Below are 27,886 nucleotides of genomic sequence, written 5' to 3' on the forward strand. Positions count from 1 at the left end.
GGGAGTAGAAACCACCCACGGCTGCTGAAGATCCAGCCCTGGAGATCAGTTCCAGAAGCATGAAACGACATTACATGGTGCTCTGTACATTAGTGGAGTTGGAAAGCAAAGACGGGTGAAATACTTGGAGAGACAGATTCCAGCTACTTATGGAAAGCAGTTACACACAACTGGACCCCAGTGGACAAAAGAAAAGCAGGCAGTCTGAAGAACTTCCCAGCAGGGAGAGGGGCACTAAAGGGGCAAGAATTACATAGAGCTTGCTTTTCAGGAGAAAGAACAGGTGGATAAAACCTTCTCAGTATGCTTAGTCCAGCAGGTTGGGAATTCTCAGGAGCTTCAGACACTCTATCCCTGGGGCTGGCAATGCAGACCTAAAGACCCCCACTGTGGTATACAGCCAGCCACTCCTTCCTCCAGGCAGGCACTGATCCAGCTCACCTGTCTCCCCTGCCATCATGCCAGTCCAGTTGGAGGATGGCCCTGCTCATGGAGGGTGTGGAGGCAGGCATTAAAGCCAGGAAGGCAGGAAACCCTCCCAGCCTAACTCTTACCTTGCAGTAGGTGTTGGCTCCAGTCACCTGTGACCCCTACAATTCCTACAGGTACATGGCAGCTCCAGACAGTAGAGTTTCTGGGTGCAAGAGGGTGCTGTGGTGAAGGAATTTGGCCCAAACAAAATCACAGGAAAAAAAATGCCAAGATAAGGCTTAGTGAAACTGAAATCGCCAATCTTGATAAGGATTTCAGAATAAAAGTCATAAACATGCTGAAGGAGCTACCAAAATTTCAATATCTCAGGAAGAACTTCAAGAAATATATGGAAACTTTGAAAAATACAGTATCTGAAATGAAACGTACAATGGATGGATTTAAAAGTAGATTAGGTGAGGAAGAGGAGACAGTAAATGTAATAGAAATCAGAGAACAGGAAAACAAAGAAGGTGAGGCACAGAGGAAAAAGGCTTTCTAGGAATGAAAGAATATTAAGAGAACTGTGCAACCAATCCAAAGAGAGCAATGTTCACATTATAGGGGTACCAGATAAGAAGAAAGACAAAGGGATAGAAAGTCTCTTTGAGGAAATAATTGTTGAAAACTTCCTCAATCTAAGGAAGGAAATAGACACTCAGGTCATGGAAGTGCAGAGATCTCCCAACACAAGGGATACAAGGAAGATAACACCAAGACATATAATAATTAAAAAGGCAAAGATCAAGGACAAGGAGATAGTATTAAAAGCAGCTGGAGAGAGAGAAAAGATCACATACATAGGAAAATCCATCAGGCTATCATCAGACTTCTTAGAGGAAAGCTTACAAGCCACAAGGGAGTAGAAGATATATTTAATGCAATGAAATAGAAGGGCTACAAACCAAGAATACTCTAGTCGGCAGGATTATCATTTAAATATGAAGCAGGGACTAAACAATTTTCAGATAAGTAAAAGCTGAGAGAGTTTACCTCCCACAAACCATCTCTACAGTCTATTATGGGGGGACTGCTATAGATGGAAGTGTTCCTAGGGTTGGATAGCTGTCTTCAGAGGTAGTAAAACCATGGTAGGGAGAGTGGAGCAGCTGATTGTGAGGCAAATGCAAAACTAAATTGACTATCCCCAAAGTCAATCAAGGGATAGACAAAAAGTACAGAATTTGATACCTAATATATAAAGAATGGAGGAAGAAGAAAAAGGAGGAGAAATAGAAAAGAGCTTTTAGACTGTGTTTGTAACAGTATACTAAGTGAGTTAAATTAGAATCTTAGATAGTAAGGAAAGTAACCTGGAACCTTTGGTAACCACAAATGTAAAGCCTGAAATGGCAATAAGTACATACCTATCGATAATCACCCTAAGTGTAAATGGAGTGAATGCACCAATCAAAGACACAGAGTCAATGAATGGATAAAAAACAAGAACCATCTATATGCTGCTTACAAGAGACTCACCTCAAACACAAAGACATGCACAGACTAAAAGTCAAAGGATGGAAAAAGATACTTCATACAAACAATAGGGAGAAAAAAGCAGGTGTTGTAGTACTAGTATCAGACAAAATAGACTTCAAAACAAAGAAAGTCACAAGAGATAAAGAAGGACATTACATAATGATAAAGGGCTCAGTCCAACAAGAGGATATAACCATTACAAATATATATGCACCCAACACAGGGGCACCAGCATATGTGAAACAAATACTAACAGAACTAAAGGAGGAAATAGAATGTAATACATTCATTTTAGGAGACTTCAACACACCATTCACTCCAAAGGACAGAACCATCAGACTGAAAATAAGTAAGGACACAGAGGCACTGAACAACACACTAGAACAGATGGACCTAATAGACATCTATAGAAATCTACATCCAACAGCAACAGGATATACATTCTTCTCAAGTGTACATGGAACATTATCCAGAATAGACCACATACTAGGCCACAAAAAGAGCTTCAGTAAATTCAAAAACATCGAAATTCTACCAACCAACTTTTCAGACCACAGAGGTATAAAACTAGAAATAAATTGCACAAAGAAAGCAAAAAGGCTCACAAACATATGGAGACTTAACAACACACCCCTAAACAGTCAATGGATCAATGACCAAATTAAAATGGAGATTCAGCCATATATGGAAATAAATGACAACAACAACACAAAGCCCCAACTTCTGTGGGACACAGCGAAAGCAGTCTTAAGAGGAAAGTATATAGCAATTCAGGCATATTTAAAGAAGAAAGAACAAACCCAAATGAATAGTCTAATGTCACCATTATCAAAATTGGAAAAGAAGAACAAATGAGGCCTAAAGTCAGTAGAAGGAGGGACATAGTAAAATATCAGAGAAGAAATAAACAAAATTGAGAAGAATAAAATAATAGAAAAAATCAATGAAACCAAGAGCTGGTTCTTTGAGAAAATAAACAAAATAGATAAGCCTTTAGTCAGACTTATTAAGTGAAAATGAGAATCAACACACATCAACAGAATCAGAAATGAGAAAGGAAACATCACGATGGACCCAACAGAAATACAAAGAATTGTTAGAGACTACTATGAAAACCTATATGCTAAGAAGCTGGAAAACCTACAAGAAATGGACAACTTCCTAGAAAAATACAACCTTCCAAGACTGACCAAGGAAGAAACATAAAATCTAAACAAACCAATTACCAGCAAAGAAATTGAAGCAGTAATCAAAAATCTACCCAAGAACAAAACCCCCGGGCCAGCTGGATTTATCTCGGAATTTCATCAGACATACAGGGAAGACATAATACCCATTCTACTTAAAGTTTTCCAAAAAATAGAAGAGAAGGGAATACTCCCAAACTCATTCTATGAAGCCAACATCACCCTAATACCAAAACCAGGCAAAGACCCCACCATAAAAGAAAACTACAGAACAATATCCCTGGTGAACATAGATGCAAAAATACTCAACAAAATATTAGCAAACCGAATTCAAATATACATCAAAAGGATCATACACTATGACCAAGTGCGATTCATCCCAGGGATGCAAGGATTGTACAACATTCAAAAATCCATTAACGTCATCCTCCACATCAACAAAAAGAAAGACAAAAACCACATGATCATCCCAATAGATGCTGAAAAAGCATTCGACAGAATTCAACAACCATTCGTGATAAAAACTCTCAGCAAAATGGGTATAGAGGGCAGGTACCTCAACATAATAAAGGCCATATATGATAAACCCACAGCCAACATCATACTGAATAGTGAAAAGCTGAAAGCTTTTTTCTTCTGAGATCGGGAACAAGACAGGGATGCCCTCTCTCCCCACTGTTATTCAACATAGTACTGGAGGTCCTAGCCACGGCCATCAGACAACACAAAGAAATAAAAGGCATCCAGATTGGTAAAGAAAAGGTTAAACTGTCACTATTTGCAGATGACATAATATTGTACATAAAAAACCCTCAAGACTCCACTCCAAAACTACTAGAACTAATATCAGAATACAGCAAAGTTGCAGGATACAAAATTCACACACAGAAATCTGTGGCTTTCCTATACACTAACAATCAACTAATAGAAAGAGAAATCAGGAAAACAATTCCATTCACAATTGCATCAAAAAGAATAAAATACTTAGGAATAAACCTTACCAAGGAAGTGAAAGACCTATACTCTGAAAACCATAAGACACTCTTAAGAGAAATTAAAGAGGACACTAACAAATGGAAACTCATCCCATGCTCTTGGCTGGGAAGAATTAATATCGTCAAAATGGCCATCCTGCCCAAAGCAATATATACAGATTTGTTGCAATCCCTATCAAATTACCAACAACAATCTTCAAAGAACTGGAACAAATAGTTCAAAAGTTTATATGGAAACACCAAAGACCCAGAATAGCCAAAGCAATCCTGAAAAGAAAAAATAAAGTGGGGGGGATCTCGCTCCCTAACTTCAAGCTCTACTACAAAGCCACAGTAATCAAGACAGTTTGGGACTGGCACAAGAACAGAGCCATGGACCAGTGGAACAGAACAGAGACTCCAAACATTAACCCAAACATATATGGTCAATTAATATACGATAAAGGAGCCATGGAGATACAATGGCGAAATGACAGTCTCTTCAACAGATGGTGTTTGCAAAACTGGACAGCTACATGTAAGAGAATGAAACAGGATCACTGCCTAACTCCATACACAAAAGTAAATTCTAAATGGATCAGACCTGAATGTAAGTCATGAATCCATAAAACTCTTAGAATAAAACAGGCAAAAATCTCTTGGACATAAACGAGCAACTTCTTCATGAACATATCTCCCCGGGCAAGGGAAAGAAAAGCAAAAATTAACGAGTGGGACTATATCAAGCTGAAAAGCTTCTGTACAGCAAAGGACATCATCAATAGAACAAAAAGGCACCCTACAGTATGGGAGAATATATTCATAAATGACAGATCTGATAAAGGGTTGATATCCAAAATATATAAAGAGCTCACACACCTCAGCAAACAAAAAGCAAATAATCCAATTAAAAAATTGGCAGAGGAGCTGAACAGACAGTTCTCCAAAGAAGAAATTCAGATGGCCAACAGACACATGAAAAGATTCTCCACATCGCTTGTCATCAGAGAAATGCAAATTAAAAGCACAATGACATATTACCTCACACCAGTAAGGATCGCCACCATCCAAAAGACAAACAACAACAAATGTTGGAAAGGTTGTGGAGAAAGGGGAACCCTCTTACACTGCTGGTGGGAATGCAAATTAGTTCAACCATTGTAGAAAGCAATATGTAGGTTCCTCAAAAAGCTCAAAATAGAAATACCATTTGACCCAAGAATTCCACTTCTAGGAATTTACCCCAAGAATGCAGCACTCCAGTCTGAAAAAGACAGATGCACCCCTATGTTTATCACAGCATTATTTACAATAGCCAAGAAATGGAAGCAGCCTAAGTGTCCATCAATAGATGAATGGATAAAGAAGATGTGGTACATATACACAATGGAATATTATTCAGCCATAAGAAGAAAACAAATACTACCTTTTGCAGCAACACGGATGGAGCTAGAGGGTATTATGCTCAGTGAAATAAGCCAGGTGGAGAAAGACAAGTACCAAATGATTTCACTCATATGTGGAGTATAAGAACAAAGAAAAACTGAAGGAAAAAAACAGCAGCAGAATCACAGAACCCAAGAATGGACTAATGGTTACCAAAGGGAAAGGGACTGGGCAGGAGGGGTGGGAAGGGAGGGATAAGGGCAGGGAAAAAGAAAGGGTGCCTTACGATTAGCATGTGTAATGTGGGGGTGAGGCATAGGGAGGGCTGTGCAACACAGCAAAGAGATGTAGTGAGTCTACAGCATCTTACTACGCTAATGGACAGTGACTGTAATGGGGTTTGTTGGGGGGGACTTGGTGAAGGGGGGAGTCTAGTAACCATAATGTTCTTCGTGCAATTGTAGATTGATGATAATAAAATGAATTTAAAAAACTAGATACCTTTTCAGAGTAGGTAAGTCTCTTTCTATTCCAAGTCTGCTTATTTAAAGTGAATGGATATTAAATTGTATCAATACTTTCTCCATAAAAAAAAAATGGGCAGAGGATCTGAACAGACACTTCTCCCAAGAAGAAATTCAGATGGCCAGTAGGCACATGAAAAGATGCTCCACATAACTAATTATCAGGGAAATGCAAATTAAAACCACAATGAGATATATCACCTCACACCAGTAAGGATGGTCAACATCCAAAAGACTAGGAACAACAAATGTCAAGGATGTGGAGAAAGGGGAACCCTCCTACACTGCTGGTGGGAATATAAATTACTTCAACCATTCTGAAAAGCAATATGGAGGTTTCTTGGAAAACTAACAACAGAATTAGTTTGTATTTGACCCTGTAATTCCACTCTTAGGAATTTACCCCAAGAAAACAAGATTCCTTATTCAAAAAGACATATGCAGCCCTATGTTCATCGCCACACTATTTACAATAGCCAAGAATGGAAGCAACCTAAGTGTCCATCAATAGATAAATGGAAAAAGGAGATGTGGTACATATACACGTAGAATATTATTCAGCCATAAAAAGAACACAAATCCTGCCATTTGCAACAACATGGATGGAGCAAGAGGGTTTTATGTTCAATGAAATAAGCCAGGCAGAGAAAGACAAGTACCAAATGATTTCACTCATTTAGAAGTATAACAACAAAGTGAAACTGAAGTAACAGAACAGCAGGGGACTGTCAAGACTCCAAGAAGGGCCTAGTAGTTACAAATGGAAGGGCTGTGGAGGTTGTGTCAGGAGGGAGAAGGAGATTATGGGACACTATAATTCACAATGACAATGTAGGTAGGTCATAGGGAAGGCAGTATAGCACAGAGAACAGAAGTAGTGATTCTATAGCATCTTACTAAGCTGATAGACAGTGACTGTAATGAGGGTGGGGAGGACTTGATAATATGGGTGAATGTTGAAACCATGATGTTGTTCATATGAAACCATCATAAGACTGTATACCAGTGATACTTAAATAATTTTTAAAAATTATTCTTTCCTTCATCCCCTCCTTCCTATTTTCCATCCAATCTTCCATTTTCATTTTCTTTTTCTTTTCTTTCTAATGCCTTATCACTTCCCTAAAGTTACCTTTTCTTTCTTTGTTTTATCTGAATTTTTGTGTTAAAATGAATTATTAGAGGATGTGATTATCCTCTAGATATTACTTGGGGTAAGGATAAAACCTTACTAATTGCTCCTGATCTAGGAGAGTTAGGTCATGATTAGTTCTTTCCTCAGCCTTTATTTTCACTTCTCTGACACAGTCTCTCTTGGATATTCTCCTTGTATAAAAGAACAGGGAAAAACCTCAAGTTCATTTTGTTGCCTGATGGTCCACTATGTTCTAAATAACAAAGGGATTCACATTACCCTAAAATGCTTTAGGTGGTAACTTGTTCTCTAATTGTTAATGCCTGTGCCTGTCTTGGTTTAAGGTTTACCTGTAAGGGTTTATTGGATGTTTTAGTAAAGAATACTTGTTGGTTTGAGAGGTGACTTTAAATTTGAATTGTGAAATCAGTATTAAATAAAACGTACTAAAGGCACTTGGCATATAATACATTGTTATATGTATATGACTGTTGTATGTGTTTATGTCATATGACTGTGTTTATGCATCCATACATTTTTTTTGCATTAATGAGTCATTATGTTTGTTCTCAACGTTCTCAAATTGGTAAGTTCTTATATTTTATATCAATCAAAATACCCGTCTTTGCTCATGAAGAAAAAGGACCAAAATACAGAGTATTTGGGTTCAGATCTGCAGATATTACATTATCTCTCATAACTGGCTATGCTAGTAATCATCACAAATGATCAGGAATTCTCCTTTTGGTTTCTTCAGGATCAGAAAAATGAACAAGAAATAATATCACTACCTTCCCTTGTACTATAGCAAAAACTAATATTCAAAACTATTCTTGCACTTTTTTTTTTTGTTTTCAGATAAGGACCCTATATTCTCCTATTCCAGCCAAATCCAGAATGCCCTGTCAAAATATAACCAAGTTCCATTCATCCACATTTTTCCTTTTAGGCATCCCAGAGCTTGAGACGGCCCATGCCTGGATTTCCATTCCCTTCTGTTGTGTTTACTTCATGGATCTTATTGGCAATGCCACAGTTTTGATAGTCATATGGACAGAACAGTGTTCTTCTTCCTGTCCATCCTCTCATCCATAGATCTGGCCCTTTCCACATCCTCAGTACCACATACGTTGGGTATCTTTTGATTTAGTGTTCATGAAATTGGCTTTGGCCTGTGTAGCCCAGATGTTTCTCATATACACCTTCACAGGAATGGAGTCTGCATTGCTCCTGGCAATGGCCTTTGACCGCTATGTAGCCATCTGTGCACCACTGGACTGTACAACCATCCTGACAGTCTGGTGCTGTCAGGAATGGGACTGGGCATTGTATAGAGTACAGTTGGGCTCACACTGCCTATGATCTACCTAATCCACCATTTGCCCTTCTGTGAGGCCCACATTACTGCCCTCAGCTACTGTGAGCTCAAGGTCATTGTCTGCCAAGCTGGCTTCCACCAGCATTCAAATCAATGTTTTTATGGGCTCTTTGTTCCTTTCTTTCTTGTCCTTGTCCTGATACTGGTTGGAATCTCCTGTGGCTATGTACTCCATGCTCTATTCTGCCTCAAATCACAAGATGCCCATCATCAGACATAGAGCACCCGTGGCTCCATGCTGTAGTCATGTTTGTTTTCTGTACACACTCTCTTCTTCTTCTTCACTCACTGGTTTGGCAAAAAAATACCCACTTACGTCCACATTCTTGTTGTCAAAATCTATGTGGTTCTTCCACCTGCCCTTAATCCTATTATCTATGGGGTAAGGACCAAGCAAATAAGAGAGGGTGTGATTCGAGAATTTACTGGAAAGTAAGGAACACTACCCTATTGATCTTTAGAAAAAAAGATCTGCATGTAATTATAATATTGACTCCACTTGACAGGCAGTTGCCGGTTTATTTGTCCATGGAGAAAATGGTAACTGGAGCCTCAAAATGACATGACATAATCAGATAATCCCAGCCTTAGGAAGTAATTCTCACTTTAAATCTGTTGGTATGTTCTCTTTAGTTTTGCAGATGGACTGCATCCTCTGACTGTCACAATTTACTATACTGAGGGAAAGAGAGATAAGGAGACTTGCAGATGGGTCCCTATCATTAATTTAATGTCTGGGAGTTTCTCTGATTAAACTTGGACTTGGTGTGCATATAACTAATAGAATTCTATGTGAAATTTCTACTAATAGGTCAAACCAGTTTCACAGCTAACTGAGTACATTCACCAATGAAGGCTTAAAGGGCAGCTGCCCACGATCTTCCCTCCCTTCCCACTGGGGCACACACCAGGGACGCAGGGCTTGAGTACCAGCTGTGCATGGAGTGAAGATGGCACACAGTCCCTGCGGCACCTGCTTCCAGTCTCCTGTCTGTCACCTCAGGGCAGAGACTTTGGGCAGGATATTTTCAGAAGGTTTGTACACAGCCTCTCCAGGGTAATCACCCTTTCCAGATCAAAGCATAAGAACAGCATTAAGCAGCTCTGAGCCTGTGGCAGGCCTCAAATTGTGCCTATGGCAGTGCCCTGCTGTCCTGTGGACACACGGCCCTATTTCCCTCCTCTGAATGTCTTGCCTGCTGACTCCTAGCATTTTTCCTGGACTCAGATGCAACCTGAGTGTCACCTGTCCCTATAGATGCCTCCTATCTGGTCCTACATGGCCCTCTGTCTTTCTGGGTGCAGCCAGGAAGACAGCTTGCTAGTGGCAAAGGCCCAAGAAGGGCCATAGCAGACAGTTACTTTGAAACTTGGGGTAGGTGGGCAAAGGGCTCCAAAAAGGGAATCTGTGAAGTCAGAGGCACAAGACTCAAGGCCAGAGCAATTGGCGGAGAGTTATACCCTGACAAAGGCCCAGGCCTGTCATTAGAAACTGTGTAATCTCAGCTGCTGTTGATAAAACCTGCTTTCAGAGGCCGGGATCACTAAACTGGAGATGGTGTTTAATACTAGCAGACACTGTGGCTGCCGCTCTCAGTCTAAGGAGGCTGATCCCTGAGGACTTCCAGTTCTCAAACCCTCCCTGCCCTCTTTCTCATACAGTCTTTCCAGGGTATATTAACTGGAATTTCATTGTGGTTTTGATTTGTAGTTCCCTAATGACTAACGGTGTTGAGAATCTTTTCATGTGCTTATTAGCCATTTGTATATCTTTGGAGAAATGTCTATTCAAATTCTTGCCAATCTTAATTGGGATGTTTGTCTTTTCATCATAAGCACTCCTTATATTCTAGATACTAGTCCCTTCACAGATACGTAATTTTCAAACATTTTCTTCCATTCTGTGGGTATTCTTTCAAGAGGTTTCTTGATATTGTCCTTTGATATATAAAAGTTTTGATTTTGATGAGGCCCAATTTATCTTGAATGTGCTTTTATTGTCATATCTAAGAAACTAATGCCTAATTCAAGGTCAATAAAATTTGCATCTATGTTTTCTTCCAAGTATTTTGTAATTTTAACTCCTATATTTAAGTTTCAGACAAATTTGGAGTTGGTTCTTGTATATTACAGGAAACAGGCCTCTAACTGCATTCTTTTGCATGTGGATATCCAGTTGCCCTACAAAATTTGTTGAAAATTATTTTCCTCATCAAAACTATGTTGCTATCCATAGCAAAAATTAAGTGACCACAGAAGTAAGGTTTATTTATAGACTCTCAGTTATATGCCATTGATCTATATGTCTGTCCTTATTCCATCACTGTACCTGTATAGTTAAGTTTCAAAGTCAGGAAATGTCTCATTTTGTTTTTGTTTTGCTTTTTTAAAGACTTTATACTTTTAGAGCAATTCTACTTTCACAGTTAAATTAAGAGGCAGACACAGAGCTCTCCCAAAGACTCCTGACCCCACACATCCACAGCCTCTCCTATTATCAACTTTCTCCACCAGAGTGATACATTTGTTATAACTGTGAGCCTACATTTACACATGATAATCATTTAAAGTCTATAATTTGCATTAGGGTTTATTCTTAGTGGTGCACATTCTATGGGTTTGGACAAATTTATAATGACATGTATTCATCATTATGATATCATACAGAGTATTTTCACTACAATAAACTCCTCTGTGCTCTGCCTATTCATTCATCATTGCTACACCAGCCTGGCAACTACTTTTTGTTTTCTCCATAGTTTTGCCATTTGTGACAAAAGGGATGAATTTTAAGGGCATTATGCTAAGTGAAGTAAGCTAGATAGGGAAAGACAAATATTGTAGTATATCACTTATATTTAGAATAAAAGGAAAGAGCTGGTTCAGATCTTGCCCCATGGCCTTTGACACATGCCTAGCCCAGCTGTTTTTTTTATCCATACTTTGCAGTGTATGGAGTCTGGCATCCTGTTGGCCATTGCTTCTGACTTCTGCATTGCCATCTGTAATCCACTGAGGCATGCACCCACTCTCACACCTTCCATCCTGGGTTGCATGATACTGATGGTGGCCGTCCGAGCTACAATGCTCATCAGTTTGTTACCCATTCTAATCAAAAGATTGCACCTTTCCATTCCATTGTAATTGCCCACTCTTAGTGTAAGCATATGGCTTGGTCAAGCTGGCTGCACAAGACGTCCAAGTCAATAAAACAAGTGGTCTTTTTGTGGGTTTTACAATACTGGGATTTGACATGATTTTTATCCTTATTTCCTATATCCTTGCTTTCTAGGCTGTTTTCCATCTACACCAAAAGGATGCATGGCTCTAAGCATTTAATATATGTACACCTCAAAGTTTTGTTTTCCTTGAGTTTCATATTCTTGTTTTCTTCTCTTTCTTCAGCCACTATTTTGGACATGTTGCCCCTTCTACCCACATTCTTCTGTTACCATCTACCTACTTGTTCCACCAGCACTCAACCCTATTGTCTATGGTGTAAAAGATAAAGTAATTCATAAGCATGTGGTTCAGATTTTTCTTCTGAATCACAGATCCCAGCAGTGATCAATTAAATGTTTGTGCCCATGTAGAGATGCAGGGAGTTTGGACTCCGTGTGCTCATTGCTGGGGATTCACATCATCATGCTCTGTTTTAAAGGTATTTATCTCACAATTCACAGCTAGGTTGACATAAAAAATACACTGGTTAACAATGATAGTAGCTCTCTCTATATAATGCATTGGACTTCTAATCTAATCTGTATAACTTGCTCCCTTTTACTCTTTTGTGTTTAATTTGCAGTTCTTTTTATTTCTTCATAAGGAGGCATTGTTCATTCGTTTTCAAACTGTCCCTTTTGGAATATATGTATTTTCAAACATGGATTTATTTTAACCATTGTTTTTGATGCCTACCATACATTTTGATATTCTGTATTTTCATTCTTTTTCAGTTAATAAACAACAACAGTAATTCATCCTAAATCCCAGATCAAAGTGGCAAAGCTAAAACCTAAGTGAGAAACATACCTTTGTTGTTATAAGTTCCTGAGATTTGGAGAATGTATTTAACTACAACACTGTTAAATCTGTGTTGACTAAACAATGTTATGGATTATAAATGGTCCCCTGCCTCAACCATTTTCCTCTTAGGCCAGTTATCAAAGGAATAGTCAAACACCTTGCTCAGCATATCAACTCTCCTTTACCAGTAACCCAAACTAGATTTCTCATTTTATTTAAGGTGAAAACCTAGTTTTTAAATTGTTACAAGGGCATATATTCTCTGCACCTCTGTTATCTCTCCAAATTCATCTTTTATAAGTGACCCCCCGCCCTTGCTTATTCCTTTGCAGTTATCCAAGCCCTCTTAGAGTTACTCAAGCACACATAGCATGTTCAACTGCAGTGTCCTGCCTTTTCTCTTTTATTCCACTGCAATATTCCCTCCTGATATCCATGAGGCTCATACCACCTGCTTTGGAATACATTTCTGCTACTCACCTGTTCTCTAAAACCTGTGTATATATATCCTTATGTACACATGTGTATAAGTGCACATACATATATATGTGTGAGTATACAAATATATGTACATTCAGAAACAGAAAGATTGAGGAGAGTTGTTCCTACAGTTTTAACCCTCATCACAAGGGGAACCTAATAGATATTTTTTAAATTAATCCATGAAGGAATGGTGAGGAATTAAAAGATGAAGATTTTGGCAATAATGGCATAAAATAGATATAATAAATAATTTCAACATTAGGTGTTAATCATGTGAAAAATCATGAACATGTTAAATTCCATGGAGACAAAGAAGTACTTGCTCAGATTGCAAATTACAAACATAGGTGAGATCAACAAAGTGGTGAAGAACAGATTTAATAGGTTGAAAGGAAACAATGTGATTGAAAGAAGAGCTACTGGGAAATGAGGCAAAGAGAAAATTAAGGGCAGCCTAGTTCAAAACCTTTGATTCAGTAAAAGGAGTGAGATAGTTCTCTAGAATTCTTTCAGTTTCAGAAGAGGTTGTTCTTTATATAAAACTTGAACATGCTTATCTGTTTGGAAAAGGAACAAATAAAAAGCAAATATTTAAAGATATAGAAGAAAAGTCAATTGATGGGGAACTGACCATGAAGCAACTGATAAAAAAATGAAAGAAAATTAAAGAGAGAAGAGATATCACAGGGACACAGGAAGTTGAGCCATTTGTAGATCAGGCTTAAAATGGTGGGTAGAAAGGAAGACAAATGTGATAAACTTTAGAGTCAAATTTGTAGAGAAATTGCTTGACCACAGACAGTTCTGGTAGGAAAAACATGAAAAAAATAAGGGAACAAAAGCTACAGAGACACTCTGCCCATCCCTTTTAATTATAGTGAATATTGAATATATAGGATACTTCTTTCTGAGTCACAGATTCTTTACACAATCCCAGAAGTCTGGTCATTGAATGGATAACTGAGATATCACCTGATGTCTAGAGTCAGGGAGCTGACTCAGGCCTAGTTAAAAGCTTTTTTTTAAAAAAAGTTTTTATATTTTTTTCAGCTTTTTAGATGTATAATTGACAAATTCAATTGTAAGATATTTAAAGTTCACAATACGATGACTGGATATATGCATACTTTGTGAAAGGATTTCCCCCATCAAGTTAATTAACACATCCCCTCACACATTTACCCCCTTACAACTTTTTTTTTCAGTGAGAACATTTTACTCTTTTAGCAAATTTTATTAATATGACATAGTGTTATTCTATCTCTTAGTAAATTCATTTAAATGATATAATGTTATTGATTAAAGTGTAATAAACACTAGATTATCAAACACCATACTATTAAATGATATACCAAGCTCTGTTTCTGGGTGTAAAGAAGAAGAAAATTAGTTTTCCAACATAATTTTGCACACAGTTAATGACATTCTATGGCAATATACGTATGACATCAACTGTTATAAAAACACCAACCTCATATTTGATATATTTGAAATATTCCCTAAGATTTCATCACCTGGAGATCTTGTAGACTACTCTGATATTAGAGTTACACAAGTAGTCACTGAAAAACTTCATAAACCTCACCAAGGTAATGGGTGAAAGTGGTGTCTAAATGAAACAAAGGGGAAAAGATGAATTCTCAAATTGGCCCAAGCAACAGGGAAAGCCTGCAGTATCTTTCTTGATACTAAGGAGGTAAAAAGTTTTAGCAATTTTTGGTTGTTTGTTTGAAAATGAAAAGTGCTATAATGGTTTCAAATAAATTTATCGGTGGTTATAATGGTAGCAATAATAATGTCAGTAGTTCTTGTATGAATGAGCTTCAGGTGTAGTGACATATTTATAAACATCTTCTCTGTTTCCTTAAGCTACATGTCTGACCATAGGCCAGAAAGTGGACTGTAATACTGTCCTCCATCTTTTCAGGTCATAAATTTTCCATTCCCAGAGTTTTCTTTCCTCATACTCCTAAATGATCTCAGATTTCTATGCTCTGAAAATGACCAATAATTTGATATTTCCAGGTTCTTGTCCCTTGGAAATAGCTTTCATTAGGTAACTGGATGCTTTCTGGTTATGCTCTTTCAGGCAACGGATACCTTCATCTACCAAAACAGGGCTGAGTTTCAGAAGTGTAATGAGCTCTCTAGGGCCAAGTCTGGAAATTGCCCTGGGATCCTCAGACTCTAAGGACAAGAAAAGCAATGGCTAAAGACAGATGGTGAGAGCCACTTAGCTATTTAATACCCTTCGAAATCCAAACCCTGGAGGAGAAGAGCTGTTGCATTCATTGATCTTACATTCTAGCTATCCATTTTTCTGCGTGAGTTTCTTCTCCATGAATTGGTACTTGTGTATGAATTGCATTTCTAATTCTAGCAAATGTTAAGAGGAAGTGGAAAAGACAGTGAATCAGATGAGATCTTAATCCTCTCAGCAACAAACTTTCCTTTGGTATGTCACCTTTTCTTCTGTGACCCAAGTGTCTTTACAAATAATCTGAAAGACTAGATTAATGTCATTTAGAGGGGAAAGAGATGCAAAGGTATTCTAGTACCATCTTCTTAATTGCAGGTGAAGAAAACGCTGTACTGATAAATCTCAATTAGGGCAGAGCAAGGTTTTTAGGCTCTTCTACCAATGTTTACCTACAGAGTAGTTCTAGCATTGCTTGGTTTATCAAATATAAAAAGAGATAGTCTGGTTTGGAACGTTGTGTGTGTGTGTGTGTGTGTGTGTGTGTGTGTGTGTGTGTGTGTGTGTGCGCGCGCGCGCAGTTTGAGCAGGAGAGTTTGTAAGATGTGGATAGAAGGTCAAGAAGCATTTTATTGCCTTTTAATAGCCTTGATATCTGCTTGTTGCCATTGTCACTACGATTCATACCCCATCCCCTGAAATACTGTCTTCTCTTTATCTGGGGCATGAAAATCTTGTATTTTTCTCTCTTGTTCATTACATTTTATCTTGCCTCCATTTAAGATATTTTCTTATTCCTTTTGCCATCTCTTTCACCCAGAAACCATAAATGAACATTTTTTGATCACCTTAGGAAAAAAATTGCATAAAATGCATGCCTTTGCTGTCTTAGAAGTTATTTTTAATCTAAAGTCTTTCAGAAAACTGATTATCATTTTCATGTGTTTTCCTACTAGTAAGACCTTAAAGGAGGATAATAAGGGATATATATAATGATTATTTCTTGGATGAAGTGGCCAAATACACTTAAATAAGTGAAATTTATTGATTCCACCGAAGTTGGCACATCATTGGGAAGTCATTTTTCTCTTGTAATCATGATCATTTCATCTGCTTACATGAATTTATGAATCAAAATGAAGGTTATTCCACTACAGAAAATTCACCATCTAATGGCTTTTAAATTAGATTTAAAATCTAATGTTAATTCTTTCTCCAGAATTCTTTTCTTCTCAATTCAATTCTAATTCAATTATTTTTCCAAAAAGTTTTTTCATTCCTGTTTTTGTTTTATACTTCCTCAAGATGGCAGTAATGTCTGTGTCTTTACAGAAGTACTCTACAAGCTCTGACAAATACTAACTACCCAACATTGAATGCTTCCTTTCTTCCATACTTTGTGCTGACTTTTTCATATATAAACTTAGACCTCCCAGTAATTACATGAGTCAAGTGGCAATATTATTATTACCATTTATAGTTGAGTAAACTTAAGGAACTTAAACAAGATTCTAAGTGAATAGTAGAACCAGCATTAGATGATATATTTCTAAATTCTTATCCCATGACTTATAAATTGTTTTTAATTCTTTTATGAAATGATCAGTCAGGTGAAACGACAAGAGGAAACAGAGGAGAGGCTCAGGAAAACACAAGTTACACCAACATGTCCTAGTGACAGGAAGCACAGTCTTGCAGGGCCAAATGGAAAATCACCAGGGTGATCAGAAGGCAGAAGACAAGGAGAAGGTGGGTTGGGGGAACTTAGGTGGTTAAACTGTTATGGAAAATACTGGAAAACCTGGACTGGATCGCTGACGGAAGAACCAAGCGGCATTCGGAGTTCTTGGAGTGTTGACGTTTTATTTCACACCGGCGGGCTCAGAGGGGAGTAATCTCCCAAGGTCTGAGCCCTGAGCACAAGCAAGGGGAGCAATTTATATTATTCTGATATGTGGCATTTCGGAGTGCGCAGGGCACAAGAGGAGCCCGAAGGAGGGAGGAGGGAGCTGGGAACGCTTTGCCAACTGGAGGAAAAAAGCAGTTTGCTGACCTTGATGGCTGTGTTGAATATTTTCCTTATCAAAACCAAGGCTTTTACTGGGGTTTTCACAAGAAAGGGAGGCAGAGAAGGGTGAACAGTTTAGGACTGGCTAGTTTGAATACTTCTGGTAGGCTTTGAGCTCTTGGGGTGGTCTCTAGTACCTGGCCATGGATGACTAAGGCAGCAGAATATTGCCTCCTGGAGTCCATGGGCCAGATAAAGGAGACATGGACTGATTACTTTGCTTATAAAAGGTGTGTTAATAGTTGGGCTCTTTCCCATCCCTGAGAATTGGCTAAATCAGCCAAGGAGGAGCAGTCTCTTCTCAGCCACAAAGGTTTTTAAGATGTCGAAACATAATAATATACAGAAAATTATATACATATAACATATAAAAACAATATATATTATATATATTTGTGTAAAACAAAAATATATAAACATTTTATATTAACACATATTTATCATATACATTTTGTTTAATATATATTTATATATCATATAATATTTTATATTCTATAATACACATACATACTATGCTTTATAGAAAGAAAAGCAATATGATGAATTCATTATCACCTATAATTGGGGGACTGGAACTAAATTTTACTTTTATCCTTACATTGTCAGGCCACATAAGTAATTATCTAAGATATATTGTCTTTTACAATTCTTTTAGGTTCTGACTTTGTTTATGTAACTTTAACAAGATATATTCATATTAATCATCATCAGTTTTGGGGAATCCACCACTTCCTCTTCCTAACTTTATATGGGTATCAAAGGGAATTTCCTTTCACAAAATTTGTCTTAATCTGTATCTCTTTATTGCCTTGGTCATAGTTTATTGATATGAGTAGCTACAGAAGGCATACAATAAGATCTACTGCTCTCCATATACTATTAAAGTATTTTATATTTTACTATATTGGGGATTTTCTGATTATATTCATATGCATATTCCTACTGACTATGAAAGACTCTTTTTTTTTTAAAATAATTTAACAGCAGTAATCCATCAGTTTCCCTTCATGGAAAAATATATAAAATCCCAGTCAGAGTGGTATTTCCTATTTGATATATTTGGCTATGACAAAATCATGAGGAAGATAAAATTAAATCTTTGGGTGATTTTAAGCTTGTAGAAAGGTTAATGACAAAGAAAAAAAAAGAGCATATAAAGTTACCCTAAGCTTCAGTGAGATTTCTATAGAAAGAAAAGAGGCAAATTATAAAAATACCAGAAGTTTGGGGTGAGTGTGAAGCAGGACAATATAATAAAAAGTTTCAGGCAGTATTTTCACTGTCAACTGATAGTAGTAAAATGAAAGAAAACACTTGTGTTACACTGAGATCATCGAAAACAGTAGAGTGGCCCACAGCCAAACTTGACCTTTTGCATATGAAGCATATTAATATGATCAAATATTTAAACTGTAGGGGTTATCTAACAGGCCAGTATTTGTATGTTATCATCATATCTTAACTGATGGTGACTTTTTATTCAATTGGCTTCCTATCTATCTTTTCAACTTTCTAACTCCTTTAAGATCTTTGAGTATTTACATCACCTTCCTCCGCATTCTGTTTACACAACCACTTTGAAGGCTAACAGGCCAGAATTATTTCAGTGACTCAGATATGCTCTGCCACTACTGATAAAAGAACACCACCTCTACACTACTTCCAAGAACTTAGATAATGGGTTTGCACATAGACAACCAATATTTACTGAAAGAACAACTCATTTTCCCCATCTGAGAGTCAATTCTTAAGATCTGTTGGGCACCATTTTACTCCCTAAACCAGAGGAAAGACTAGGAAGACTGGGGAAGGCTGCCCACTATGTACAGATTCTGAACTTTGAAAAGAAGCTACAGGAATAGGTTATAGGATTGAGGATATATTCTAGGACTTAAAGTGTTAAGAGAAATTTCACCTAATCTGAAATGTGTCTGGAGTTTGGAAGTGGATATAGACAAAAATGTCAATGTTGTCATCTGTGGCACTGAGAACATTTAAAAAAACTAACAAGATCAATGCTCTCAGAATCATATTTTCATTTCTACAATTTCTAGGTGATAAATATGAGATTCATCTTTCACATCCACAAACATCCACAATGACTGTGGGAAAAACATCTAAGAATTCTGTTCTGAAACTGATTTAAATTGATTCCCAAAGAATCAAAGTCATGTGGTCATGTTTCCATCCATGTTTTCATGTCCTAAAAGAGATGACAATAATTCCCTTCTTCCTTCTCATCCACAATTTTTCTTTGAATAGGCATCAAAACCAGGGGAAAGAGAGGATTTACCAGCCAGATGGGATCTACCAACATGTCATATCTCAACCCAAAGACAGTGACCCTGACTAGGATCCCTGGACTTGAGCATGTGCAGTTTTGGATTGGGTTTCCCTTTCTTGGTGTGTGCCTGGTGGCTCTGCTGGGGAACATCTTCTTGTTAATCATCATCCCTACAGAACACAGTCTTCACCAACCCATGTACATCTTCCTGGCAGTTTTGGCAGCCACTGACCTAGGTCTCTGTGTAGCCATTGCTCCAAAGATGCTGGCCATCTTCTGGTTTGGCTCTTGTTCCATGTCCCTTGATGCTTGCCTTACTCAGCTCTTCTTCATCCATGCCTTTGCAGGGCATGGAATCTGGCATCCTGTTGGCCATGGCCTTTGACCGCTATGTTGCCATCTATGATCCTTTGAGGTACACATCCATCCTCACACCTCTCTTTGTACTTCGGATGGTACTGATGGTGGTAATCTGGGCAACAGTGCTTGTTGGGATTTTACCGATTCTGTTGAAACGACTGCAACTATTCCAATCTGTGATTATTGTCCATTCCTACTGCGAGCACATGGCTGTGGTCAAGCTGGCTGCAGAAGATGTCCACATTAGCAGATCATATGGGCTCCTTGTGGCTTTTGCAATTTTAGGTTTTGACATGATCTTTGTCTTCAACTCCTACATTCTGATTTTTCAGGCTGTTTTTCGCCTCCCTCAGAAGGAGGCACGACTCGGAGCATTCAACACTTGTACTGCCCATATTGTTGTCTTCCTGGAGTTTTATATCCTTGCCGTTTTTTCCTTCTTCAGCCACTGTTTCGGACATGTATCACCCCATGCCCATATCCTGTTGTCTGCCATCTCTCTGCCTGTTCCCCCTGCCCTGAATCCCATTGTCTATGAGGTGAAGACCAAGGAGATCCGCAGGAGGGCTGCACGGATTTGTGTTCTGAAGCCTGCCACCCATCAGTGATCCCAAAGTAATATGACATGAAAATATATATTTACCTGTTTAAGATGGAAACTTGGAAACAAGGAGTTTCCAAGTCTATCTTGGTAAGATTTTTATATTATAATGATGTCCCCTAAATCATTTATATTCCCAAAATAAGAGCAATCAGAATATGAGAAAAACTTGGGTAAAAAGTATATATCTATCTCACAAATTCCTATCATCCCTCCATCTCTCCTTTTCTTTCTTCCTTTATCTTTTCTTTTTTACCTTCCTTTCATCATTCTTTGTTCTCTTCTTTCTTCCTTGTTTACACATCTGTTGTGTCTTTCTGCAGTACTGAGGTAGTTTATCCTTTAGATGTGTAACAGTGACAAAGACATATCCATGATATCAAAGGTTCATAGTATAGTAATTATATAAAAATATTGAGCTAAGGTAACCTAGTATTATTTAGGCCATAGTAAGATATGAACAAAAGACTGCACTTAATTAATGAGAAGCAGGTTCATTTGTGCCTTCATTAGTGATCAAAATGTAGGAATTATTTTGCAGTAGGAAATTATGTATTAATATCTCAATATGATAACTGATTTTATTTTACTGCATGAATATTGTCCTTCTATTGGATAAATGAACATTTCAACTTTTCAGAGTTGCCTTGATAGAATTGCTTATGATAGCTTTGGAAGTAGTGCATTCTCTATGTAGTGTTGTAACACACTATGAAGTATTTTCCCCCCAAAAGGTCACTAGGAGATACTCTGAAGAGTTTCAAGATGCAATCCACTAATTTGAGCAAGTTCTCTGATAAGAGCAATGGAACAGCTTCTTTTCTATTGTCAAATTAATTGCATACTATTTCTTGGTGTAGGAAGGGAAGATTAAAATTTACTCTATGACGGTCTCAATGTATAAGCAAGTGAGTATGACATGAGCGTTCTATTAAGGGTTCTCCCAAAAGCAAACCAAAACAAGAATGTTAGGGTTGTGGTATATTTGGGAAAATTAAGAGAAAAAACTTGTAGGAGCGTGAGCAAGTAAAACAGTGAATGGAAGAAAGCCCATATAGTGGGTATGACTGAGAAGGTTACTGCTATGGATTAACAGAGCCATTTCCTGGTAGGGGTACTTGGAAAAAATGCAAGAAACACACCTTCAGACTGTCCCAGTGAGGGGCTAGAAACATGGCATATTTATCCAGCAATTCTCATCTCTTATTGTTTGATGGTCACTCCTGAAATATCACCTTCCCAGTACTTCTCATATGTTCCATTCTTGGACACAGCATGCTCCACAACAAGGATGGTCTCTGACAAAGAGTCATGGGAATTAATTGGAATGAACAGGGACAGTCAACAGGCAACTTATGGACCAGGTTGAGGGTATATGAGCAGTCTTTTAAAAAATGTAGCTAAGCGTAAAGAAAATGTTTTATTGGGTAAACATGCTAAAAATAGACAAGGCATATTCTAAGTTTCTTCATGATGTCTTAGAGGCACAGACAGGACACAGGACACTGCAGGGTGCATCATGGACTGTGTTCCAGGGAAAGAATCCCCATATCTGATGAAATCAGCCTTGTAAGAGAATTAACACATTGGCATTGGGTATCAGGCAGTGTGAGATTTATGGCTAGAATTTGAAATTTAAGTGCCAGCTGTTTAAAAGAGCATTTGGAAACAGCAGATTTCCAATAATTGGTGACTTTGCAGGTTACCTGATCCAAAGAAAAGTTGAATTTGGTTATAGTCTTTTCTACTGGGAGAGAGAGGATATTCTTAGTTTCCCAAGAAGATAAGAGAGTGCTCACAGGATCATTTTTATACGATTTTATATAATTCTGCCTGTCTTCACCAGAAATACTAAGACATATTGGATCACATTCTTAGCCTAGAATAATGTAATTTTTGTAGTAAGATTATTCTACATATCTTATGGGACTGGAATTCTATTTAGAAGCTGTTAAGAGAAAGAAACACAAAAGATAGATCAAAGGAATTATATCTCCAAATGATATAAAGTAGCTGTCTTCAAATAGAAGAGTGGAAAATGCTAGTTAAGGACACTTTCAATCCTCCTGCCACTGTCTGATCTCGATCCAAAGAAGACTGAGAGCTGTTCATTTATTTTCCCATTTATTAATTCATTACTTTTATTTTAACTCAGTATCTATATTGTCCATGCCATATGAAAGTCTCTAAGGTGAAAATGTCCAAGCAGCCTCAAGGAGAACAATATAGTGAAAAGATTAAAAACACGGATATTGTACACAGGCAGATCAGACTTTTGACTTTATTATCTATTTCATTACTATGTATTTTATACTATATTAGCTGTGTGCTATAAAAAAAACTAAAAATATTTAAATTATCTGAACCTAATTTTCTTCATCTTTGTAATTGGTATAATAGCAATTACCTAAAAGGACTATTGTATGAATGCAATTTAAAATGCATTTTAAGCATAGTACATAATAATAATAATAATAATAAGATGCTTGCAAGATAGTACATATTATTAAAATTGTTAAAAATAAGGACAGGAATAAAATATATAATATAAGATGCAATGAACTAATTGTTATGATAGCTACTTCAGATAAGGAAAAACAGGAGCAGAGAAACATTGGCTGTTTTTGATGTTACTTCTTCCACTATAAAAGTCTGGTGTTTTAAAGAAGAACTTGCAACATTAAAATTTATATTCTCTTTGCACTCTTCTTATTATGCAGCCTGTTGTTGTGAATTGAAATAAGAATACCCATTTTTAAAAGTAATACAAATTTAAAACATCATAAAATAAAATATTCAATACATGGACACTTTACAACTTCTACTTTAAATTAATTTTATGGGAAACCTGAAGTTAAATTCTGTAAAAATCCCAGTGAATGTCCATATCTTTACAGTCATAGATATTATGTTAATATATGTTCACATATCAAATTCCCAAGTTAGAGAAAATATTTGTGTCTCGCCTGACTTGAGCACCTAGTTCATAACAAGGCAGAATTAATTTAACTCTACATTGTATTTATTTATTTCCCAGCTTTGTTGGAATATAATTCACCTACAACATTGTGTAAGTTTAAGGTGTACAACATGTTGATTCAGTACACTATATACTGCAAAATGATTACTACCACAGTATTTGCTAACACCTGCACCATGTCAAATAATTACTATTTCTTTTTTGTTGTGAGAACACTTGAGATCTATTCTTTTAAAACTTTCAAGTATATAATACAGTATTGTTAACTATACTGAGTTAGTTATGTGGTTGAATTAGACCCACAGAATTTATTCACCTTATAACTTGAAGTTTGTACTCTTTGACCAATCTCTGCCTTTCCTCCATCCCCCAGTCCCTGGTAACTACTATTCTACTCTCTGTTTCCATGAGTTTGGCTTTTTTAGATTTCACATATAAGTGAGATCATACAGTATATATCTTCCTCTCTCTGATTTATTTCTCTTAACATAACACCCTCGGGTAGTGCATTCAGGCTGTCACAAAGGCCAGATGTCCTTCTCTCTCATGGCCAAATAATATTCCATTATATTGTACATATCTTACAGTATCCATTCATCCACTGATGGACACTTAGTTTTTTCCTTATCTTGGCTATTGTGAGTAATAAACATGTGAATGAAGGTCCTCTTCAGTACACTGTTTTCATTTCCCTTGGGTAAATACCCAGAAGTTGGATTGCTGGATCACCTGGTCATTTTACTTTTAATTTTTTGAGGAACCTCCACATTGTTTTCCATTGTGACTGTACAAATTTATATTTCCACTGGCAGTGCATGTTTTCATTTAAAAAAAAAACAAAAGTTATTTGTATGCTTTGTATGCTTGTATTCTTTTTTTTATTCATTTTATTATCATTAATCTATAATTACATGAAGAACATTATGGTTACTAGATTCCCCCCTTCACCAAGGACAACCCACAACAAACCCCATTACAATCACTGTCCATCAGCGTATTAAGATACTGTAGACTCACTACTTGTCTTCTCTGTGTTGCACATCCCTCCCTAAGCACGCCCCCAACATTATACATGCTAATTGTAAGGCCCCCTATCCTTTTCCCTGATCTTATGCCTCCCTTCCCACCCCTTCTGCCCAGTCCCTTTCCCTTTGGTAACCGTTAGTCCATTTTTGGGTTTTGTGATTCTCCCGCTCTTTTGCTCCTTCAGTGTTTCTTTGTTCTTATACTCCACAGATGAGTGAAATCATTTGGTACTTTTATTTATCTGCCTGGCTTATTTCACTGAGCATAATACCCTCTGAATCCATCCATGTTGTTGCAAATCATAGGATCTGTTTTTTTCTTATGGCTGAGTAATATTCCATTGTGTATATGTACCACATCTTCTTTATCCATTCATCTATTGATGGACACTTAGGTTGCTTCCATTTCTTGGCTATTGTAAATAGTGCTGCGATAAACATAGGGGTGCATCTGTCTTTTTCAAACTGGAGTGCTGCATTCTTAGGGTAAATTCCTAGAAGTGGAATTCCTGGATCAAATGGTATTTCTATTTTGAGCTTTTTGAGGAACCTCCATACTGCTTTCCACAATGGTTGAACTAATTTGCATTCCCACCAGCAGTGTAGGAGGGTTCCCCTTTCTCTACAACCTCACCAACATTTGTTGTTGTTTGTCTTTTGGATGGTGGCAATCCTTACTGGTGTGAGGTAATATCTCATTGTGGTTTTAATTTGCATTTCTCTGATGACAAGTGATGTGGAGCATCTTTTCATGTGTCTGTTGGCCATCTGAATTTCTACTTTGGAGAACTGTCTGTTCAGCTCCTCTGCCCATTTTTTAATTGGATTATTTGTTTTCTGTTTGTTGAGGTGTGTGAGCTCTTTATATATTTTGGATGTCAAGCCTTTATTGGATCTGTCATTTGTGAATATATTCTCCCATACTGTAGGGTACCTCTTTATTCTGTTGATGGTGTCCTTTGTTGTACAGAAGCTTTTTAGCTTGATATAGTCCCACTTGTCCATTTTTGCTTTTGCTTCCCTTGCCCAGGGAGATATGTTCATGAAGAAGTCGCTCATGTTTATGTCCAAGAGATTTTTGCCTATGTTTTTTTCTAAGAGTTTTATGGTTTCATGACTTACATTCAGGTCTTTGATCCATTTCGAATTTATTTTTGTGTATGGGGTTAGAGAGTGATCCAGTTTAATTCTCTTACATGTAGCTGTCCAGTTTTGCCAGTACCATCTGTTGAAGAGACTGTCATTTCCCCATTGTATGTCCATGGCCACTTTATCATATATTAATTCACCATATATGTTCGGGTTAATATCTGGGGTCTCTATTCTCTTCTACTGGTCTGCAGGTCTGTTTTGTGCCAGTACCAAACTGTCTTGTTTACTATGGCTTTGTAGTAGAGCCTGAAGTTGGGAAGCAAGATCCCCCCAACTTTATTCTTCCTTCTTATGATTTCTTTGGCTATTCAGGGTCTTTGGTGTTTCCATATGAATTTTTGAACTATTTGTTCTAGTTCGTTGAAGAATGTTGTTGGTAATTTGATAGGGATTGCAACAAATCTGTATATTGCTTTGGGCAGGATGGCCATTTTGATGATATTAATTCTTCCTAGCCAAGAGCATGGGATGAGTTTCCATTTGTTAGTGTCCTCTTTAATTTCTCTTAAGAGTGTCTTACAGTTTTCAGGGGATAGGTCTTTCACTTCCTTGGTAAGGTTTATTCCTAAGTATTTTATTCTTTTTCATGCAATTGTGAATGGAATTGTTTTCCTGATTTCTCTTTCCATTAGTTCATTGTTAGTGTATAGGAAAGCCACAGATTTCTGTGTGTGAATTTTGTGTCCTGCAACTATGCTGTATTCTGATATCAGATCTAGTAGTTTTGGAGTGGAGTCTTTATGGTTTTTCATGTACAATATCATGTCATCTGCAAATAGTGCCAGTTTGACTTCTTCTTTACAAATTTGGATTCCTTGTATTTCTTTGTTTTGTCTAATTGCTGTGGCTAGGACCTCTAGTACTATGTTGAATAACAGAGGGGAGAGTGGGCATCCCTGTTTTGTTCCCAATCTCAGAGGAAAAGCTTTCAGTTTTTCACTGTTCAGTATGATGTTGGCTGTGCATTTATCATATATGGCCTTTATTATGTTGAGCTACCTGCCTTCTATACCCATTTTGTTGAGAGTTTTTATCATGAATGGATGTTGAATTTTGTCGAATGTTTTTTCAGCATCTATGGAGATGATCATGTGGTTTTTGTCCTTCCTTTTGTTTATGTGGTGGATGACGTTGGTGGATTTTTGGACATTATACCATCCTTGCACCCCTGGGATGAATCCCACTTAGTCATGGTGTATGATCCTTTTGATGTATTTTTGAATTCGGTTTGCTAATATTTTGTTGACTATTTTTGTATCTGCCTTCATCAGGGATATTGGTCTGTAGTTTTCTTTTTTGGTGGGGTCTTTGCCTGGTTTTGGTATTAGGGTGATGTTGGCTTCATGGAATGAGTTTGGGAGTACTCCCTCCTCTTCTATGTTTTGGAAAACTTTAAGAAGAATGGGAATTATATCTTCTCTGTATGTCTGATGAAATTCCGAGGTAAAACCATCTGGCCTGGGGGTTTTGTTCTTGGGTAGTTTTTTGATTACTGCTTCAATTCCTTTGCTGGTAATTGGTTTGTTTAGATTTTCTGTTTCTTTCTGGGTCAGTCTTGGAAGGTTGTATTTTTCTAGGAAGTTGTCCATTTCTTCTAGGTTTTCCAGCTTCTTAGCATATAAGTTTTCATAGTAGTCTCCAATAATTCTTTGTATTTCTGTTGGGTCTGTCATGATGTTTCCTTTCTCATTTCTGATTCTGTTGATGTGTGTTGATTCTCTTTTTCTCTTAATAAGTCTAGCTAGAGGCTTATCTATTTTGTTTATTTTCTCAAAGAACCAGCTCTTGGTTTCATTGATTTTTTTTCTATTGTTTTATTCTTTTCAATTTTATTTATTTCTTCTCTGATCTTTATTATATCCCTCCTTCTACTGACTTTAGGCCTCATTTGTTGTTCTTTTTTTTCAATTTTGGTAATTGTGACGTTAGACTATTCATTTGGGTTTGTTCTTCCTTCTTTAAATATGCCTGGATTGCTATAAACTTTCCTCTTAAGATTGCTTTCGCTGTATCCCACAGAAGTTGGGGCTTTGTGTTGTTGTTATCATTTATTTCCATATATTGCTGGATCTCCATTTTAATTTGGTCATTGATCCATTGACTATTTAGGAGTGTGTTGTTAAGCCTCCATGTATTTGTGAGTTTTTTTGCTTTCTTTGTACAATTTATTTCTAGT

General features: G+C 37.2%; 3 pseudogenes; all 3 read left to right on the top strand.

The window, feature by feature from the left end:
• Nucleotides 1-8,053: 8,053 nt before the first annotated feature.
• LOC130685030 (olfactory receptor 52J3-like) lies at nucleotides 8,054-8,970 on the top strand (annotated as a pseudogene).
• A 514-nt stretch (nucleotides 8,971-9,484) lies between these two features.
• LOC118912077 (olfactory receptor 52A1-like) lies at nucleotides 9,485-12,101 on the top strand (annotated as a pseudogene).
• A 7,507-nt stretch (nucleotides 12,102-19,608) lies between these two features.
• Nucleotides 19,609-20,560, top strand: LOC118912079 (olfactory receptor 52A1-like; annotated as a pseudogene).
• Nucleotides 20,561-27,886: the final 7,326 nt, after the last annotated feature.

This window comes from Manis pentadactyla, chromosome 9, assembly GCF_030020395.1.
Source record: "Manis pentadactyla isolate mManPen7 chromosome 9, mManPen7.hap1, whole genome shotgun sequence".
NCBI lineage: Eukaryota > Metazoa > Chordata > Mammalia > Pholidota > Manidae > Manis > Manis pentadactyla.